The 21,482-nt window shown below is 40.6% G+C and overlaps 1 protein-coding gene across 2 annotated transcripts in view; it reads left to right on the plus strand.

Annotated features, from left to right (window-relative positions):
- Window positions 1–21,482, plus strand: part of Srpx (sushi repeat containing protein X-linked) — an 87,762-nt gene that overhangs the window by 34,391 nt on the left and 31,889 nt on the right. The window lies entirely within an intron of this gene.

Consider the following 21,482-nt stretch of genomic DNA (forward strand, 5'->3'; position numbering starts at 1 on the left):
CTGTGGGCACCAGAAATGTATATTACCCACATAAATGCATGTATGCAGGGAAAATACTCACACACATATAATAGAGAAGAGATAAAGGGGCTGGGATAGCTTTCATATGGGCCATACAAAGAAGAAAAAAAAAAAAAACAAGCTCAGAGACTCCTTAATGTATGATAGAATTGCCTAAAGGAGAACTCACTGACATTTGAAAAAAATCATAAATTAAAATAAAGTAAATCCATTCAATTGATGCTGAGATCATTCTCCGAGCTGAGACTACAGTTATGCACAAGGTAGCCAAGAGCCACTGCTCTCCCTGGATGATAATCCGAATCATTGAATAACACCCAGCAAAAGAACGAGGTTGCACTGAAGACTTAGAAGCAATAGAAATGAAAGAACATTGTGAATTTGAAAATCACACGCCGTGCTAGTTGTTTCTTGCTTGCTGGGGAATTGGGGCTCAAGTTGATTCATTTGATTGTAGTTATCCCAATTGCAAAGGCTGAAGATGAACATGTTATTAGGGAGATGTAATTCAAAATACACACAACACCCTTCTACCTGATGCTACGCTCCACTTTTAAAGGAGAGACTTAAAGCTTATCAATGGAAAGCTCCTTCAGTCTGGGCCATACATTAAGTCAGGAATGGTAACTTAATACCATGTCTCTCAGCATTGCTTCCTACTTAAGAGAATGACCACAAAAGGACAAGAAAGCATAGCATCGGCCATGTCTTGCATGGGACATAACATCTAGGTCCTGACTCAATCAGGAGGAAGCAAAGACATCCCCAGGAACCCTTTTTTTTTTTAAATCTTTAGAGTCTTCCATTGGGAACAAAGAAACAAAGAATTACCTAGACAAATCTGTAGGTTTCAAAATCTTCAAAATCACCATATTGATAGTTTACATCACTAGGACACACAGGAAGGAGTAACTGCTCTTGTGACTCTTTGGCAGTGTGAATACCTCATTAATAATTCAAAAGAGAAAAGTTTGGAGTGAAAACTCGAGTGGTCTCAGTCATGCTGTTGAATGATATTCACATGGGCTGATGGACATGTTAATGAAATTTTGGTTGTGGTGACTATTTCACAATATGTCCACCTTGAATAGATACATTTATATGGATCTTCAGCTCGGTAAAGCTTAAGAAGATAATGATGTAGCAAAAAGTGTAAGCCAGGAGGACCGTGACATGCAGACAGCTATATAAATCAACGCCAAATGCACAAGTCAGTATTTTCCCTTGTTGCATGCTATGTGCTCTGACACTTTTAATTCGATCTATTTTTCTCCTCAAATACACTAGTTTTGAGCCAGTAAGCAGTCTGTGCATACTGATGCAATGAGAGGAGCCTAGGGTGGTAACCGAAGAAAAAAGGAAACATATCAACTTGTTCCATTGGGACATTCTAGTGAATCTTCTCCCTCGTTGGAAACGTTATCAGTAAACATTTCCTTCATCTAGTCACCTATTTCTGTTGTGCGTATCACAAGGATCTTTCTCCATGTGCATGCTTCTGTTTCCTTACCTTCAGGGTTTTACCTGTTAGTCTTCCCTGGATTTTGAGAAACAGGTCACCCAAGGACGAGCGCTTCTGTGAACACTTATACAGGGCCTGCTTCCTGAGACTGCAGCCGACGCTCTGTAAAAACTTCAGTTTCTTCCAAACTCTGTTCCTCCAATACCTTCCCTTACATACTTGTCTGTTGAGAGAATATCTTGTGTCTGTATGGAAACTTCCCCTGTCAGTAATAAATCTGATGGCCTATAGCTGAAACAGGAAATAGGAGGTGGGACATCCAGCAGGCAGAAAGGATTCTGGGATAGTGCCAGGCGTGCGAGATTCCTGCCAGCAAGTTATGAAGAGGACCGACCGAGGCATGGTTTCTGAGCCCAGGTAACCAGCCATGGGGCAGAATGTAAATTAGTATAAGTGGGTTATTTTCATTGTGAGCTATTCAGAGAAGAGCCTGTAATATATATGGCCTAGGTACTTGTAAAATAATAATTGAGTCTCATGAGTCATTATTCAGGGACTTGGGAAAAGGGAGGAAAAACCTCTTTCTACACTGGTCAAGTGCCTCTCCTTTGGGAAAAGAGTGCCAAAAACAGAGCTGGTCTGGTGGTCTGCCATGTGGGACTCAGGGCTGTGATTTCCTGCAGTTTAACACATGAAGGAAAAAATGATTACTGCTCTGCCCTCCATCCACATGTCTCGTAGATTGGCCCTTGATTGATGTCACCAGACATTTGTATGCTCACATGCATTATTGACAACCAGAAGAATTTGAGATACTAAGTGACAGTATCATCTCACAGCAAAACTTTTCTATTGACTCCCATTTCATAAGGAATTTTAAGTTATGAATGCATATAGCAAAGCACTGTCTCAACAGTAACTATTGTAATACTTTGAGCCAGAAAAGACATTTTCCACTAACACAAATTTTAACATTGACGTTAGAGACTAAACTTGACAGCAATGTATTTCATTAGAGAAGACTGGATACATGAATTTTCATGGTGGTTATTGAATTGAGTACATCATACATATAATTTTCTGAATTGTAAATCATGTAAGATAGTTTAGGTTGGGATTTTTGAAAACACACAGAAAAGTTTGATAGTACTGAGATTCTTGTGCTATATATAATATTTTAAATTTCATGCCCATAATGTATGACTGTGTTTTGCTATTTGCCCCGCAGAAGCTCATTTGCAAATGCAGGATAATATAAGGCTCTACTATACACTCACCAAATTAAATAGAAATGTGATTATGAATCATCAAATTAGAGGCTGGTAAACAAACCAAGGATAAGATAACTTATTTAATTTTAATTTAATATTTTAAAAACATAATACACAATGAAATATTATTAGAGTAGCGAAATTTAGACAGATGTTGTGGCTATATTAATTTGGCTTTGTGGAAGGATATATTCAGAGTAAAATATAAAAAATATTTTGGGGGGATTCTGAGTCTTTCCTTTAATCTCCTTAGAGGGACTTTTTTTGTATGATGGAAGGAACATTGTGTTATCTTATTAGTTTACAAAGATTTCTACAGCGACATCCTTGACTTCATCTTTAGATGTTTCTTTCCCTGGCAGTGCCTTGTATTTGATCTTCACTCAGAAGCTAATGAAGTATCTTTTCTTCTAATCAGCAAAGAGTATGGTCACAGGGATTGCCTGAATCTTAGAATTGTACCAAACTCTCTATATGCTGCTTTTTAAACATATTTATCCATGCCCATGATAAAATTTCAAATTATAACTTATGCAAAGATAGTGACAATCTTAGAATAGAAGAGTTATAACTATATTATAATAAGATATGAAAATATGGGAGCTCATGGACACACATTAAATACAGTGTTCATCCTTTTAGTGATGAGTGAAGCGATGCCAGGCTTACATGGTGACCTGAAGTGAGCTGAATAATTGAGCACGTATGATATGGTTTAGCTGCTGCATCTGCAGGCAGTGCATTCTTCAGGATTTTGTAGATAAGAGATTTATTTCTGTTATAGACCACAACAACCTCAGCATATGAGATTTTTCTTTTCTACCTTGGGAATTTGAACTTTTTTAACTCAAAGAAAAACCTTACAGCTTCTTTCTGGTGTATTCAAGTTGTTAGCTCCTTTGCTTTGAAGCCATCATTAAGTAAAATAAGGTCACATGAACGCATAGAGATGAATGGGTGGAACATTACAAAACAATTTGCATAATCTGGGTAATGATGATTCCGGTCCTAGGTCAGACCATGTGACCTGTTTCAGATGGTATGCACTGTAAAGCCTCTGGGTGAAACATTCCTGGAATTTTCCATTTAGTATTGTTGAACCTCAGTTAATGCATGGCTGAAAAACAGCAGAAAGTAAAATATTCACTTCAGTGGTCCTAATGATTACATTTAAAGTGCCCAGTGTTCACATGTGGCTTTAGCTTATTCCATTAGGTCCTACAGATACAGGTCATTTCCATCACTGTAGAAGGTGTCACTCACTAGGCATCACTAGTCTAGAAAAAAAATCAATCTGATTTAAGGTAGATAAATATTGCTTTTGCCTTTTCATTTGTTAGTTTGATTGATTCTTGACACATGGTCTCATTGTGTTGTCCAGGCTGGCCTCAGAGTTATGGCAGTTGTCCTGTCTCAGCCTCCCAGATGCTTGAATTAGAGAGGTCAAAATGTCCAAAATCTTCTGTGTTAATGCCTGGCTGCTGCTTGGAAGAGGTCCAGGATGGGGTCTCTGGTGCTGGATGCACATGCCCTTCCAGTTCGCTTCATCTCTAGGGTGGCCAAAGCTGATAGCTCCCAGGAAAGGGAGAAAAGGAGCCCAACGGACTCTCTAGGGACTGGCTGTACTGCAGCCGAGGAGAACTTAAACTGACCACAATTTTCCTATGGCTGAGGCTGTAAAAGCGGCTTCTGGCTACAGACTGCATGGGGGGGGTTGTAAAAGGAGGCTCTGATCTGCGGAGATCTCCAGTGAGCTAGTGTAGACTTAGGCTTATTAGCCATAGAAGGCTGATGGCCCTGAGTCTGCTAACATACTTGTGAATCTACAGAGAAATAAGAAGTAAGAGAGAGATAGAAAATAAACCACTCACACACATACATTCAAGAGAAAGGGTGGATGAAATTGGGCGTCTCAACTTCAACTGAAGTCAAGCTTCCCAATTTTTTCAGCACATACATTCAAGAGAAAAGGTTCAAGAGAAGAGGTGGATGAAGTCAGGCATCTTAACTTCAACTAAAGTTAAGCTTCCCAATTTTCACCTCCATTTACTGTAGATGGCCATATTTAAACTTCTGAGAAAAGGGAATGACCTCATAGTCAAAAGAGTACAATTAATCACAAAAACAGATGAACTCTAAAATATAACAGGTTTCATGTTTTAAATCTAAACATTTCTTATCTATGTATCCATTACATAAGTTCATAGTGAGTTCAGAATGACAAAGATTGACAGGGTCTAAGGTTAATAAGGTCTAAAACTTACAAGAGTATACAACTTATCAATTCGGACGGACCTGACTATACATTATCCAGCTATCTCTTAGTTCATTATGAGCTCAGCACAATAATTTTATCTGTCTTTTATTCTAAGAAACAGAGTAAATTCAGACATCTCTAGGTAACTTGATTCATACATGCGAAGTTTAAACAAACTTGCCTATATTTATGGTGAAATACCAGGATTTCGTGGTGCCGTCTTCAGCGGAGGCTTATCTGAAGCCACAAATCGGCTAGTAGGCTACCTTTAGTGAGGCATTTGTAGGTCCACAAAGGTATTTGTTACAACCATAAACTAACTTTAACTTTTAAAAGTATTTGAATAAAATCAGGAATTACATAATCAGGGATTAATTCATCTGAATAACAAACAATACATTTTCAACAAGATCCTGTAGGAAGTTTGCTCAATCAGAGCTGGTCAGTACCCAGAAAATAACAGTTCACACCAATGCCAGGTGTATTTACTTTTGTTTTTTCGAGACAGGGTTTCTCTGTGTAATCTTGGCTGTCCTGGGCTCGCTTCGTAGAACAAGCTGGCCTTAGACTCACAGTGATCCACCTGCCTCTGCCTCCTTGGGTGCTGGGATTAAAGGCATGCACCACCATGCCCAGCTCTAATGCCAGATTTTAGAGAGATGCAACAAAGCACAATTAACAGGGTAGTCAGAGGTTGGAAGCAATTCTGGGGTACTTTACAATACAGACCTTGCAAATACCGGATCACCTCCAGAGATCTCTCATGCCTACTGAACTTCCCCAAATCAGTGGCTCCTGACAGCATGTCAGAGGCTGGAAGCAGTTTGGGGGTGTGTCATGGTACAAGACCTTGCAAATACCAGATCACCTCCTAGACAGCTCACATGCTTAGTGAGCTCCCTTAACAAGGTGGCTCTTGCCATTCTTGCTTTAAATATATTTTCTCTCTTATCTCACACTCAAAAGAGTCCAGTATTAATGGAACATTACACATTTCTTTAGAAAATATCTTAACATGGAACATAGTACAAAATGATGTAAAATCAGGACTCTTAATTTCTTATATCACGTAGCCTTATTAAAAATTATTTACTTCTATCATCCTTCCTTCCAGGAAAGTGAGTTCATATAGTGAAAATGTGTCCAGGTTGATTCTGGAGTAGGCAATGGCACTGGGGTGAAGCATCTGTATCACACAATGAATTCTATTCATTTTCTCAGTGACTTTAGTATAAAATTGATGCTGTGATTTTTAATATATGTTGATATCTGATAGTATTAAATTATATTTAGAATAAAGATCATGAGGGGGAAAATTCCTGACAAAATATTAAGAATGTAGAACTAAGTACAAAACCACTAAAAAAAAATCAACCCAATCCTTTTGCCTGATGATGTAACACAGACCCAATACATCTGCCAATTCAGATTAGGTATCACATTGAAGGAATAGATCATTTAGCCAACTGGCTAGGGTTTCCATTGGTCTAAAATCTCTATCCACTCCCCACTAAATGGCAAGAAAAACTAATGGAATAAGAAAAGGAACACTATAGTCACCTTTCACATTTTAGATGCCTTGTGGGGTTTCAATACAAATAATGTATATTACTTTGAGACCTTGATGATTTTATCTAATGTAGAGGTTCCAAGTGAAAGGGAAAGAGCCCAGGAAGACCTTTCTGTGAACTGTAGGGGAAGTTGTGAGTGGTTACTTTCAAGACATCTTTTGGATTAGAAGAACTTTCTGCAAGGAGAGCAGAATTACAAATGGAATTGGCTTTAGATATAGTTAGAGGACAGAATCATCCATGGCTTTGAATGCCTGATTTCTGAGCCAATGCAGCATTTGCCTTTGTGTGGAAGAAGCATTCTTTCCAAAGAGTGGTAATCTGAACCATATGTGGGCTGAAATGATTATGTCACATTAAACCTCAATTAAGAGACTTCTAAAGGGATCACATTTTACATCGAGACCTTTTATGAGAAAAGTCCCCCTTTTCTCTGCCTCCTGCCTGCTTTTCTTTCTTTCTGATTCTGTGGAAAACCTTTAGCTAATATGTATGATACTTCTTTCCTTCACTAAGTCCAACCTCCTGAACACACTGAGTCTGTCTTTTACTTTATTGTCTCCCTTGGGATATATATTTTGTAAAGCTAGTCACCAGGCATTTTATAGGAGTTGAGCTATACATTCAGATTGAATATAAGCTAGAAATGCTCTTGAAGTAGCAACTAATACCCATTTAATTTTTTGAACTTTTTAAAAATTGACAACAGATAGGAAGTCTCCATTCACGTTTATATCAGCTTCAGGAAGCAAACGGTACTATAGCATGGTAGCTTAAGCTGAAGGGGACTTTATTGTTGACAAGATAAGCACAGAGATAGCTGATATCTAAAAGTTATTCAGCAGCCAAACAAGGTCATCAAAGACCCTGGCGTAATTTTCATATTCATCCATTCTACTATCCCCAGCTGAAATAGTCAACCCTAAGAATTTGTGCCTCATGCTAACAAAATGGCTGTTGTGGTCTTAATCACTGTCCACATACAATACTCTCCAAAGCAGGTAGGGAAAAAAGGGAAGAGTTTTATCCTTCTGAACAGGTGACTTTTCTCTTTGGGGACAGCTTTACAGTATGTTCCTCCACAAACAGAATTATTTTCATTTGCCTAATACTTGTTTTCATGCCTATTCCTGAAGCAATTATTGGAAAGGGCAATCTATTTTAACAGGGAGGCACAATCTCTTCCTGAGGAAGGGCAGCTTAGAGCTAATATACCCTTTGATTGGTTAAGAAATGAGTACCCAGGTCTGATGTTGCCAGCCTCTGACTTCAGCAGCTTGATGAGCAGCAGAAGCAAAAAGATTGTACGTTCAAGGTCTGTGCATACTAAAGAACAAGTTCAAGACTAGCCTAGGTAACTTAGCAAGACCTTGTCTTGGAATAAAATATAAAAAATATCAAACAGTGGCGATACAGCTGACTGGTAGAGTGCTTCCCTACCACACACAAGGTCCTAGGTTCAATCTTCAGTAATAAAGTGAACACATAACATGTGAATCAATCAACTAGTAAGCAAAAGGTCTTGGATTCGATCCTCAGAGCTTCACAAAAAAAAAAAAATCAAAGGAAGAAGAAAGGAGACTGTGGCTACTGGATATTGGACCAGCAGGTTCTGCCATCCATAGATCCTTCACCTTGTTCATTGCATACTTGCCTTGGCACTCCTCAAGAGGCCATTCACCTGTCAGTCATCCCAGAACCTACCACCCCATGTGTGCAAATGCATGAAACAGAAGGCAATAAGGCTTAAGGAAGATAGCACGGTGGGGTTGGAAGTAAGAAAAACTAGACTTGAGTCCATAATTTACCATTCATTAGCTGTAAAACCTCAGACAAGAGGTCTAAGTAGTACTAGTCATAGGCTCGTAGTGTATGTTCTTTCTGTTCCCAAGAGGATTCACTTGGTTAGAAAACATCTTGCTGTAAGTGAAAGGATAAACTAGGTAGGGAATAGAAGAAGAGTCAAACTGTAGTGCTCTTAAAAGCCCCATTCAGCCAACCCACATAAAAGTCTTCTCTCACGTTATCCAAAGATTTGTATATGGTAGCGGTTACTAAAAGAAAGCTGTTCAATTTACTTTTACTGTGACAAAATACTTGTGAAAAAAAAATCAATTGAAAGTATCAAATGATTCTCTTGGCTCACAGTTTCAGTCCATGGTCAACTGTACTCATTGGCTGGGGACCTGTGACAAGTCAGAACATTATTGAGAAGTGCTGCTCACTTCAAGATATCCAAGAATAGGGGAAATAGGGCTGGAGCCCCACAGCGCTATAATCCTTTTCAAGGGCTCACCCCAGTGACATAAAGACCCTCTCATTCAGCTCCATTTCTTAACAGTTTCACAACTTTCCACTACTTCTACCCTGAGGACCAAGTTTTTGACACACAGCCCTTGGGGGACATTTCAGAACCTAACTATAGCAGCAAAAAAGAAAAAAAAAAAAACAAAAAAAAAAACCCTACACACACACACACACACACACACACACACACACACACACACACACTTCTCTTTGAATTGGCTTGCTTAAATATTTGCCAAGGTTTTTATGGAGGAAAGATAATCTTCACTGGGTATTTTGGGCAAAAGGAAATTAAATGGAAGAATTAACAGATTTACAACATTATATGGACTCTATGGACTCTAACAAAGGGAGTTGGGGAGTTTGTGTCAGTGGTCAAAGATCACCCTGCTCTTGTCATTCCAAGTTTAGTGAAGTGTTGTTTCTTTGACTACCACCACTACCAATGTTACATTCTGTCTACCAAATAATGGTGGACAAGGGACAGTGGGTATGGCATCTCACTGCTGCAAAATATCCACTCAAGCATAATTTATGCACCCACAACTGAGAAGACCTTCCTTATGGCTGACAATTGACTAATGGGATTTCATGAAACTTAAAGCTTCTTACAGCAACTGACAGAATTTGAGCAAAGAGGCAGACTATAGAACGGAAGAAAAATATTTTTACATCTGACAGAGGGTTGGTGTCTAGAATATATAAAGAAATCAAACAACTAAATAGCAAGAAAATAAATGACCCAAGAATAAATGGTGCCAGGAACTAAGAGAGTTCTCAAAAGAACTACAAATGGCCAATAACTATTTTTTTTTTTTTAATTTCAGCATCCTCAGCCATTAGGGGGATGCAAACTAAAAGTACATTGAAATTTCATCTTACTCCAAACAAAATGTCTGAGATAGAAACAACAACAACAAAGATTGGCATGGTTGTGGGGAAAGGGGAACATTTATTAACTGTTTGTGGAAATCAGTGTGGAGTTTACACCAAAAGCTAGAAATTTATCAACTATATGATCCTTCCACCATACAGAGACATCGGACCATGTATATTTATGGATTTTCTATTCATAATAGCCAGGAAAATAAAATAGTCTAGATGCCCGTTGGTAAAGGAATGGATACTGATAATGTGGTACATTTACCCATGGAATAGTATTCAGCTATAAAGAAAAAGGAACTTATTACATTTACAGATAAATTGTTGGAGCTGGATATAATCATTCTGCGTGAGATAACCCATTTTCAGGTTGAAATTGGAGGAGCTCCAGAAGTAAAAAATATAATAAGGGACCATGGTGTGTATGTGAGAGGGGGACATCTCAAGAGAAAGGGATAGAACACAAGTGGTATAAAATAGGGAAAAGGAGGAGATCCAAGATGGCGGCGAGCAGTGTGGATCGTGTTTGGAAGCTCCAGTGAACAATTCAGGGAATTGTACAGATTTCTGAGCTAGGAACACCGAAGTTCCCACACCACGGCAGCAGGAGTGCTCCATGGTTCGGAGGAACCAGGGTGCAGAGGACCTGCATGCCTTTGCACATGGGAGGAGCATGGATTTTCTCAGATCGGAGCAGCAGCAGCAGAGGCAGCAGAGGCAGCAGAGGCAGCAGCTGCAGCAGCGACAGGAGTGGCACCAGCGTTAGCAGTGGCGGTGGCTGAGGTTTGCAGCTCAGAGCCTTCCGGCGGAGGCGATTGGTGTGGCAGCCGGTGGGAGTTGCTGCAGGAGAGGGGACTCTGGGCAGGATTTGGGTTGTGCGGTGCCTTGAGACCCAAACTGTACTCAGCGGACATTTCAGCCCCAGAGTCCCGGGTTCAGCTCAGTGCACAGTACTGTGGAGATGCTGGCTCAGCTCAGCAAGCAGTTCTGCCCCCAGGCACTAACTCAGCTCAGCCACAGCTCCCCTGCTGTGATGCAGGCTGGGCGGAGCACTCAGTTCCACCCTAGGCGCTAGCTCAGCTCACTGGCAGCTCCGCTGCTGTGTTGCAGGCTGGGCAGAGCGCTCAGTTCCACCCGAGGCACTACCTCATCTCAGTGGGCAGTTCTGGGGCACTGACGCAGGCTGAGGTCAGCACCCAGATTCGGCCCAGAGTCCCTAGCTGGACTTGCCAGGCAGTTTGGGCCCAGAGACTCTAGCTGAGCTTTGTGCACAGGCTCGGCAGCGCTAAGACTCTGGCTGGACTCTCCACACATTTAGGCCCAGAGTCCCAGGCTGAATTCAGCACGCAGTGTGGGTGTAGAGTCCCTGGCTGAGCTCGGTGCACAATTCTGCCCTGGAAATTCGCGTGGAGCTCGGTGTGCAGTTTGGGGCCAGAGTCCCTAACTGTGCTTGGCAGACAGTTTGGGCCCAGAGACTCTAGCTGGGCTTTTGGCACAGTCCTGGCTCTAAGACTCTGGTTGGAAACAGTACGCAGTTTGAATCCAGAATTCCTGGCTGAGCTTGGTGGAAGGTTCGGGCCCTGAGTCTATAACTTACCACAGCATGCACTTTGGGCCAAAAGCCCCTAGCTGAGCTTGGTGCGTAGTCCCAGCCCAAAAATTCTGGTTGGACTCTGCATGCATTTTGGGGCCAGAGTCCTTAGGGGAGCTCAACAGATGGTTCAGGCCCTGAGAATCTAGCTGAGCTCGGCATGTGGTTCGGGCCCAGTATCCCTGGCTGGACTTGGCAGGGGACCCAGAAGGCTGTGGATACCTTGGACTGACCCAACGCTCATTCAGAGACCCAGAATAATTGCAGGACCCACAGCAGAGGGGAGCTGAGGATCACTGGCTGTGAGAGTCCAAAATAACAGGGCTAACCTCCTAACACCTAAACCAGTGAAGCATTAGAGCTTCCAGCCTAGGGAAATCGTGAGAAAACAGGTGAATCTGTCATCAGACTCCCTCCACCCAACTCTGGAAGCTACCTAACAAAAACAGAGACAGCAAGATGTCTAAAGGACAGTGTAGAAGCCTACGCAAAAAAAACCCAAAACAACATGGCGTCTCCAGTTTCCAGCTATCCAAAAGAAAACAACCCAGAGAACTCAAATACAATGGAAATATAAGAAAATGACCTCAAATCCTTAGTAATGAGGATGATATGGAAGAAACAAATAAAATTCGTAATCAAATGCAGGAAGATGCAGCCAAACAGGTGAGAGACATAAAAGAAGCACATAGAGTGGAACTGGAAAAAATTCAGGAAAATGCAAACAACCAGATGAAAGAAATAAATAAAACGTTTCAAGCTCTGAAGACCTATAAAGAGGAAATGGAAGAAACTCAGGAATATATAAACAATCAGATGTAAGAAATCAAAAAATCAGTTCAAGATCTGAAGATGAAAATGAATTCAATGATAAACACACAGACAGAAGAAAAACGAGAATGTGAGACCTCAGAGAAGAAGGCGAGCAACACAGAGGTGAGCTTTTCTAACAGAATTCAAGAGATGGAAGAACAAATCTCAGGTCTAGAAGATACAATCACAGATCTTGAAGCAACCATTAAAGAAAATGTCAAATCTAGAAAACTCCTAACACAAAACATCCAAGAAATTAAGGACACCATGAAAAGAAGAAATCTGAGGATAATAGGCATTGAGGAAAGAGAATATCAGACTCCAAGGCCCAGAAATTATTCTCAACAAAATCATAAAAGAAAATTTCCCCATTCTAGAGAAAGAGATGCCTATAAACATACAAGAGGCCTACAGAACACCAAATAGAATTGACCAGAAAAGAAAAACTGCCCATCACATAATAATCAAAACACAAAACATACAGAACAAAGAAAAAATATTAAAGGCTGCAAGGGAAGGGGTCAAATAACATTTAATGGCAAACCTATCAGAATTACACCCGACTTCTCAGCAGAGACCATAAAAGCCAGAAGGGCCTGGACAGAGATCCTGCAAACCCTAAGAAACCACAGATGCCAGGCCAGACTACTTTACCCAGCAAAACTATCAATAACCATTGATGGAGAAAACAAAATATTCCATGACAAAAACAAATTCAAACAGTACCTATCCACAAATCCAGCTTTACAGAAGGGACTAGAAGGAAAACTCCATCCCAAAGGGTCAAGCTACAACCAAAACTACTCAGGAAATAAATAACTATACCATGGCAAAACCACAACTACACAAACGCTCAACTGGAAACAACATCAAAATTAAGACTCTTAACAGTCACTGGTCATTAATATCTCTCAACATCAATGGTCTCAATTCTCCAATAAAAAGACACAGACTAACTGAGTGAATGCATAAACAAGATCCAACATTCTTCTGCATTCAAGAAATGCATCTCACTCATAACGATAGGCATTACCTCAGGGTAAAAGGTGGAAAAAAAATTCCAAGCAAATGGTCAAAAGAAGCAAGCAGGCGTAGCCATTTTGATATCGAACAAAATAGACTGTCAACCAAAATTAATCAAATGGGATGAGGAAGGACACTTCATACTCATCAAAGGTAAAGTCAACCAAGATGACATCACAATTCTGAACATCTATGTTCCCAATACAAGGGCACCCACATTTGTAAAAGATCTGCTAAAAAAGCTTAAGCCACACATTGATCCCCACACAATAATAGCGGGAGACTTCAACACCCCACTCTCACTGAAAGATAAGTTATTGAAACAGAAACTAAGCTGAGAAATAACATCATTAACCAATGCCATCGGTCAAATGGATCTAACAGATATCTATAGAACCTATCACCCAAACAAGAAAGAATACACCTTCTTCTCTGCACCCCATGGAACCTTCTCCAAAATTGATCACATCGTAGGTCACAAAGCAAGCCTCAACAGATACAAGAGGATTGAAATAATACCTTGTATCGTATCAGATCACCATGGTCTTAGGCTGCAATTCAACAACAACAGAAATAACAAAAAGCCTACACGTACGTGGAAACTAAACAACTCTCTGCTAAATGACACCTGGGTCGGGGAAGAAATAAAGAAAGAAATCAAGGAGTTTCTGAAATTCAATGAAAATGAAGGAACAACATACCCAAATTTGTGGGATACATTAAAAGCAGTGCTAAGAGGAAAATTCATAGCACTAAGTGCCTTTAAAAAGAAATTGGAAACATCGCACATAAGCATCTTAACGACACAACTGCAAGCCCTAGAAAAAAAAGAAGCAGAAACACTCAAGAGGAGTAGACGCCTGGAAATAATCAAACTCAGGGCTGAAATTAACAAATTAGAAACTAAGAAAACAGTCCAAAGAATCAACAAAACCAAGAGCTGGTTCTTCGAGAAAATCAACAAGATAGACAGACTGTTAGCCCAACTAACTAAAAGGCAGAGAGACAGTATTGAAATCAACAAAAGCAGAAATGAAAAGGGAGACATAACAACAGACACTGAAGAAATACAAAGAGTCATAAGATCCTATTTTGAAGGCATATATGCCACAAAATTTGAAAATCTAAGGGAAATGGACGATTTTCTTGAACAATTTCACTTGCCAAAGTTGAGTGAAGAACAGATAAACAAGCTAAATAGTCCCATTTCCCCTACAGAAATAGAAGCAATCATTGATAGTCTCCCAACCAAAAAAAGCCCAGGGCCAGATGGTTTCAGTGCAGAATTCTACCAGACCTTCAAGGGCGAGCTAATACCGATACTATTCAAGCTACTCCAAAAGATAGAAATGGATGGAACATTACCAAATTCATTCTATGAGGCCATAGTCACATTGATACCTAAACTTCAAAAAGACTCAACAAGAAAGAGAATTTCAGACCAATTTCTCTTATGAACATCGATGCAAAAATACTAAATAAAATACTTGCAAAACGAATACAAGAACACATCAAAGATATCATTCATCATGACCAAGTAGGCTTCATTCCAGGCATGCAGGGATGGTTTAATATACAGAAATCCATCAATGTAATCCACCATATAAATAAACAGAAAATAAAAAACCACATGATCTTCTCTTTAGATGCAGAGAAAGCATTTGATAAAATTCAACACCCATTCATGTTTAAAGTTTTAGAGAGATCAGGGATACAAGGCACTTTCCTCAACATAATAAAGGCTATATACAGCAAGCCAATAGCCAAAATCAAAGTAAATGGTGAGATACACAAGGAAATTCCTCTAAAATAGGGAACAAGGCAAGGGTGCCCACTCTCTCCATATCTCTTCAATATAGTACTCGAAGTTCTAGCCAGAGCAATAAGACAACAAAAGGAGATCAAGGGTATCCAAATGGGAAAGGAAGAAGTCAAATTATTCCTATTTGCAGATGATATGATAGTGTACATAAGTGACCCTCAAAATTCCACCAGAGAACTCCTACAGCTGATAAACACCTTCAGCAAATTGGCTGGATACAAAATTAACTCAAAAAAGTCTGTAGCCTTCCTATACACAAATGACAAGTTTGCAGAGGAAGAAATTAGGAAAACCACACCCTTCACATTAGCCACAAGCAATATAAAATATCTAGGAGTTACTCTAACTAAGCAAGTGAAGGACTTGTTTGAAAAAAATTTCAAAACTCTGAAGAAAGAGATTGAAGATGCCATGAGAAGATTGAATGATCTTCCTTGCTCATGGATCAGGAGAATTAACATAGTAAAAATGGCCATCCTACCAAAAGCAATCTACAGATTCAATACAATCCCTATCAAAATACCTACACAATTTTTTAAAGACATTGAAAGTTCAATTCTCAACTTCATATGGAAAAACAAAAAACCCAGAATAGCTAAAACAATCTTGTATAATAAAAGGTGCTCGGAGGAATCTCTATACCTGATCTCAAACTGTACTATAAAGCAATAGCAATTAAAACAGCATGGTACTAGCACAGCAACAGGCTGGTTGATCAGTGGAATCTAATCAAAGACCCAGATATGAATTTACACACATATGGTCACTTGATTTTTGACAAAGAAGCCAAATCCATTCAATGGAAAAAGGATAGCATCTTCAACAAATGGTGCTGGTCTAACTGGAGGTCTATGTGTAAAAAAATGCAACTGGACCCATATTTGTCACCTTGCACAAAACTCAAATCCAAGTGGATTAAAGACCTCAACATAAAACCAGAGACACTAAGTCACTTAGAAGAAAGAGTGAGGAAGAGCCTGGAACATATTGGCACAGGAGACAACTTCCTGAACAGAATACCAACAGCCCAGGCCTTAATATCAACAATTAATAAATGGGACCTCATGAGGCTGAGAAGCTTCTGTAAGACAGGTGACACTGTCAAGAGAACAAAGCGACAGCCTGCAGACTGGGAAAAGATCTTCACCAACCCTACATCTGACAAAGGTCTAATATCCAAAATATATAAAGAACTCAAGAAATTAAACACCACCAAACCAAATAACCCAATTGAGAAATGGGGCTTGGAACTAAACAGAGAATTCTCAACAGAGGAATATCAAATGGCTGAGAAACAGTTAAAGAAATGCTCAACTCCTTAGTCATCAGGGAAATGCAAATCAAAACAACTCTGAGATTCCATCTTACACCCATCAGAACGGCTAAGATCAAAAATTCAAGCGACACCACATGCTGGCGAGGATGTGGGGAGAGAGGAACACTCCTTCATTGTTGGTGGGAATGCAAATTAGTACAGTCACTTTGGAAATCTATCTGGTGCTATCTCAGAAAAATGGGAATAGGGCTTCCTGAAGACCCAGCTATTCCACTCCTTGGAATATACCCAGACGATGGTCCAGCACACAACAAGAAACTTTGCTCAACCATGTTCATAGCAGCCTTATTCATAATAGCCAGAACATGGAAACAGCCTAAGTGTCCCTCAGTAGAAGAGTGGATAAAGAAACTGTGGTACATATACACTATGGAATACTACTCAGCTATTAAAAACAAGGAATTCCCGAAATTTGTGGATAAATGGATTGAGCTAGAAATGATCATAATGAGTGAGTTAACCCAGAAGCAGAAAGACTCAAATGGTATATACTCACTTATATCTGCATAGTACCCCAAGCGGCATGTCCCATGAAAGCCTTCACTTACCAGGAAACTGAGACAGAGGGGAGGACATCCTACTGGGACTCTAGATGAGAGAAGCATGGGAGAATAGCAAAGTAGAACGATCCAGAGGGTCCTAGAATCCTACAAGTAGAACATTATGATAGGGAGATTTGGGCCCAGGGGTCCTGCTCAAACTAAGGCACCAGCCAAGGACAATACAGGCGGTAAACTTGAAAACCCCTACCCAGATCTACCCAATGGTCAGAACATTCTCCACAGTTGAGTGGAGAGTGGGGTATGACTTTCACACGTACTCTGGTGCCTCATATTTGACCATGTTCCCTGGAGGGGGAGACCTGGTGGCACTCAGAGGATGGACAGCAGGTTACCAAGAAGAGACTTGATACCCTATGAGCATATACAGGGGGAGGAAATCCCGATTAGGAACAGTCATAGGGGAGGGGAATAAGGGGGAAATGGGAGGGAGGGAAGAATGGGAGGATACAAGGGATGGGATAACCATTGAGATGTAACAAGCATAAATTAATAAAAAATTTTTTTTAAATTGGGAAAAGGAGTAATGGAACAGGAAGTGTTGGGTGGCATGGGGAATAGAAGGACAGGGTAGAGAAACAGCTACAAGGAGATGCTAATGAGCCTGAAGGCCTTTTGGAAAATCACATGAAAACCTAGTACTGGAGAAGCTTTCTGAAATATATACCTATGTAAAAAGAATTTCAGTAGAGTTACCTCATATATAATATGGTATCTTAGTTAGGGTTACTATGGCTGTGATGAAACATCATGACCAAAATCAAGTTGAGGAGTAAAAGGTTTATTTGGCTTATGCTTTCATCTCACACTTTTCATCACTGAAGGAAGCCAGGACAGGAACTCAAACAGGGCAGGAACCTGGAGGCAGGAGCTGATGCAGAAGCTATGGAGGGGTGCTGCTCACTAGCTTGTTCTTCTTGGCTTGCTCAGCCTGATTTTTTATAGGACCCAGGACCATCAGCCCTGGGATGGCACCACACACGGTGGGCTGGACCCTCCCACATCAATCACTAACTTAAAAATGCCTTACAGGTTTGCCTACAGCCTGATCTTATTGAGGCATTTTCTCAATTGAGGCTCCCTCCTCTCTGATGATTGTATATTGTGCCAAGTTGACATAAAACTAGTCAGTACACAGGGGACAATGCCTCCACAATACCATGGGAGTGAGTTACTTCTTTTGGATTTATTAGCCAGTGTGTACCTATAGACTATAGACCTCCAGATAATACAAACAATTGCCATTGCTCTTAGCTATTGTCTAGAAATTGATTATAGGACTCTATTGTTGAAGACATCTCATATTTGAGTCACTGAAAGCCAGCTGGTATTGCTGTGGGTATTTCAACCCTACTGGGTAGCATTCAAACTGTTGGAGGGTGCAATGCATACCCCTGGGGGAGAAAACTAATCAATGGTTTTACCTAGCTCTGAACCCCGTAAACTATAATAATGACTGGTTTGTCAAGACATGCTCACTAAGGAAAATAGTGGCACAAATGTTATGGGAATACACATCTATTTCTTGGTTGTATTGAAAGCCTAAGTCTTATCTTTATATATAGTGCATCTTTCAGCTATCACCAGAGAAGCTTCTTTCTGCAGTAGGTAGTGACCCACTACTAGTCCACATACAGAGAATAAGATACTGAGGAATGCACCCCTGCAGTGCTCAGGGCTCATCCCAGAAGAGGGGCAGAGAAGTTGTAAGAGCCTAAGGCAGTTGATGTGTTATTTGTTATTTGTGAGATGTGCCAAGGCTGTCACAGGAACCCACTGTAGTTGTGGCTGTAAGCACAAGATCAATCCAGCCCAAATCCCAGCATTGCTGAGGCAAGTCTCACCCCTAGCTGAAGTGCTATTGCAATTGATGACCTCTGTGAGAGGGAGAGTCGGTTTTCTTCAGAGATACAGCTTCCGAGAGGCTGCCCATTCTCCAGTACATGGGCCTTCACTCATTCAAATACAAGCATCACTAAATGGAGTTGAGGAGGAATGGAGGGAGGGATGGGGAGAGATCTCATGAACTTGGAAGAGAAAATAGTAGTGAAAAATATAGGCTAGATTGGAATGGGGTGGATCTTATCAAAATTGTATATTTGGAATTATTAAATAGTGAAAAGTACTAATAAACATAGAGTAATGCCTCCCTTTCATCTTCCAAATCTCTAAAACGCAGACTTGTCCACAGTCTATGAGTAGCAGAATCTGGGAACTATGCTTTGTAAACTTCTGACCTCCAAAACACCGAGAAGCAGTGAAGCAAGAGATCCTGTAAGCGGGAGGCCCTAAACAGTGTTTGGTGTGGCTCACCTATTCATAGATATTTACAATAGGATTATTTTTACATAGAGGATTTGTGGTTGAAAACAGGCCACTGTGAAATACCTGTTTGCGATTTCTGGCTCTCTAAGCCTTGAACAACTGGCTATGTTATTATAATATACCTGACTAAAGTGCCTTTCATAAGGGATTTGTAAGCCCAGTTGAGTTAAGAAATTAAACCTAGATACCGAGAAATGTAATGGTTGCACCAGACAATTAGTACTAAGTGCTGTGCACAGTGATGTTATAGTCCTTGGGAAATATGGACTTGCTGGGGAGCTGAGGCTTTCTCTCTCAGGACTCACAGAATAGTAAGAAGTGAGAGTATTGGCTTGACTATTGACATTTTATGGTAGAAAAGATCAATCCTACAGACCATACTTGATCATGAGGCGAATTCTTCTATGGCTGTCCAGGGCAATTGTTGGTCATATGCTAGATGCCTATATAGTCTCAGAAACTGTGCAAATGATTAACTTCTTCAAACTTAACTCAGAAACTCAGGTGTGTGGAACTAAATAAATTCCACATAAGGAGAAATATAGCCCATTCTAAGAACCTTGAAATTTGTGCTTTGGGGGCTGTATTCTCATTGTGTTTTGGAACCACATGAGCCATTAAAATTCTAACCTTTGAAAGATTAAGGCTGGAAATAAAGGTTTTTTCATAAGCACAGGAGGACATTAAAGTGAGCTACATGGATAAGATTGGACTGGGGAAAAGTATGGCGAAAAGGATATAATCTGGAGCTCCAAGAAACACTAATGTTTAAATGGCAGACTGATGGAAAAGCTGTGTCCAGAGACTGGTCAGAACAGAAGAAAAACATGGAAGCCAGTGTGGATCAAAAGTTTATGGAATGGGTGGGTGCCAATTCATGCTGAATACTCTGGACCCTTTAACTGGGGTGCTGAGAGGGCTCTCTCTCTGTCTCTCTGTCTCTCTGTCTCTGTCTGTCTGTCTGTCTGTCTGTCTGTCTCTCTCTCTCTCTCTCTGTGTGTGTGTGTGTGTGAGATCATTGCTCACTGTGTTGCTCTTTTTAAATTTTGCATGATAATAAAGACTCACGTGGAATATTGTCGTTTCCCTGGGATAGACCTACAGCAGTGGAAGGACAGGATCAAGAGGTCTGAAGCCAGGCTTTGGATTTATGTTTCTACGTTGCATTCCTAGGTTTCATGGTCACACATTCACTGTGTCATATGGAATAATGAGAAGTCTGGCACTTTGTACAGGCTGGGAAGTCAAGAGATTGGGCGAGGAAGTCTGCAGCCAAGCAGAACACGGGGAATGGCATTCTCTAGCTGGGAACATTTCTCCAAATGGTCACATTTCAGCTGCCCTCCTCACCTCACTTTTTGTTTCCATAGTCTCCATCTCTCATGAAGAACACGAGTGAAATGGGGGGACCATGAATTATGAGCTCACCTTGACAGAGATTTGAATAAGCTCCTAGGAGAGAGAGAGAGAGAGAGAGAGAGAGAGAGAGAGAGAGAGAGAGAGAGAGAGAGAGAGAGAGAGAGAGAGAGAGATTTTCCTTTTCTATTTCAGTGGAAGGTACCTGAGGAGTAAATGTATGGCTAAAAGAGTGCTAATTTATGGGTTGGTGATCAGCCTGAAGTACCTAAATTTAGGATTGCTATGTTTAAGTCTGAGACTTGCTTAGTGCTTCAAGGGTTAAGGATCTACTACTTACGGGAATTCGTATCTATATCTAATATTCTCAAAATGGCTAAGCCCTAGCTAACTCCCTAAGGAGTTCATTTCGGATAATACCGTCCCCCACCCCAGCCTATGGGATTTGAGGTTAGTCAGACTCCTTAAGAACTTTTACTTTAGCCTCAGCTAGGAGAGGAGCGCTGAGTAAACGCCAAGTCCTCCGTTTTAGCCTTCCTTTCCTACAGATGTCCCAAGACAGCTGTATATTTCTGTTGTCATTAAGATAAGACATTTGATTTTTCCTTCTTGGCCTCCATCCAAATTCATTTCAGCAGATGGACCTATTTCGAGTAGTACAAACAGTAGTTTGTACTGGGTTGTCTTTGCCTCCTGGCAGAACTGGGGGTGGAGTCTGAGTCACACACATTTTACGGTGTCTACTCTGGCCTGAGCTTCATATACACTGGCATCGTCTCAGAGTGAAGTTGACGTTCTTTCTCTTTCCTGATTCCAGAATTTCAGATGGCTGTGTGGTGATTCCAAAAACCGTTTTGAGGCTCATTTTGATTGGCTCTAGCCATC

Source organism: Acomys russatus, chromosome X (assembly GCF_903995435.1).
Source record: "Acomys russatus chromosome X, mAcoRus1.1, whole genome shotgun sequence".
In the NCBI taxonomy this organism is placed as follows: domain Eukaryota; kingdom Metazoa; phylum Chordata; class Mammalia; order Rodentia; family Muridae; genus Acomys; species Acomys russatus.